This window comes from Gekko japonicus, unplaced genomic scaffold (assembly GCF_001447785.1).
Source record: "Gekko japonicus isolate JY-2015 unplaced genomic scaffold, Gekko_japonicus_V1.1 scaffold2548, whole genome shotgun sequence".
Taxonomy (NCBI): domain Eukaryota; kingdom Metazoa; phylum Chordata; class Lepidosauria; order Squamata; family Gekkonidae; genus Gekko; species Gekko japonicus.
Window position 1 is genome coordinate 101990 of NW_015174914.1, and position 823 is coordinate 102812.

General features: G+C 49.0%; 1 protein-coding gene across 2 annotated transcripts in view; it reads right to left on the reverse strand.

The window, feature by feature from the left end:
* UCP2 (uncoupling protein 2 (mitochondrial, proton carrier)) overlaps positions 1-823 on the reverse strand; it is a 30849-nt gene that overhangs the window by 4324 nt on the left and 25702 nt on the right. The gene's annotated exons all lie outside the window — the stretch shown is intronic.

The window sequence follows — 823 nt, forward strand, 5'->3', positions numbered from 1 at the left end:
TGTGTGTATGTTTGTTTATTGTGTATGAAACCCAATAAACACATTTGATTTAAAAAACCAAAAAAAAAAACCCATTTCTATGCCGCCTTTCCGCCCCACTCAGGGACCCCAAGGTGGCAAACACTTCCAGCACTAAAACATCCTTTAAAACACAAATATTGGAAAAACAAATAAATAAAAACACAGATCCCTAAATACGAGATTTAGGTGAAATAAGTGGTTCACCTCGTCTCGCACGGTGGAAGATCTAACAACAGAGCACAGAGACAGAGATCTTTCCTGGATGTTGCCTCCTGACACTGGGATTCAGAGGTTGACTGCCTCTGCACAGGGAGGTTCCATTTAGTCACCACGGCTAGCAGCCACTGACAGACCCCTCCTCCATGAATCTGTCACTTAGCGGGATCAAAAGGTGGAATTCGCTGCCAGAGAATGGATTTTATTTATTTAATTACTTTATATCCCGCCCTCCCTCGCCAAAACAGGCTCAAGGCGACTTATATAAAATGCCATGATGGCCACAGGAATAAACAGCTCATGGAGAATAATTCTGCCAGTGGCTACTAACCCTGGTGACTGAGGGGAACCTCCACATTCAGAGGCAGTCAACCTCTGAATCCCAGAGCCAGGAGGCAACATCAGGGGAAGGCCTCGGCCTCTCTGCCCTGTTGTCGGCCCTCCAGAGGAACTGGCTGGCCACTGTGTGAGGCAGGAGGCTGGACTAGATGGACCCTCCCTGGTCTGATCCAGCAGGGCTCTCCTGAGGGTCTTCTCAGGGGAAGGCCTCGGCCTCTCTGCCCTGTTGTTGGCCCTCCAGAGGAAC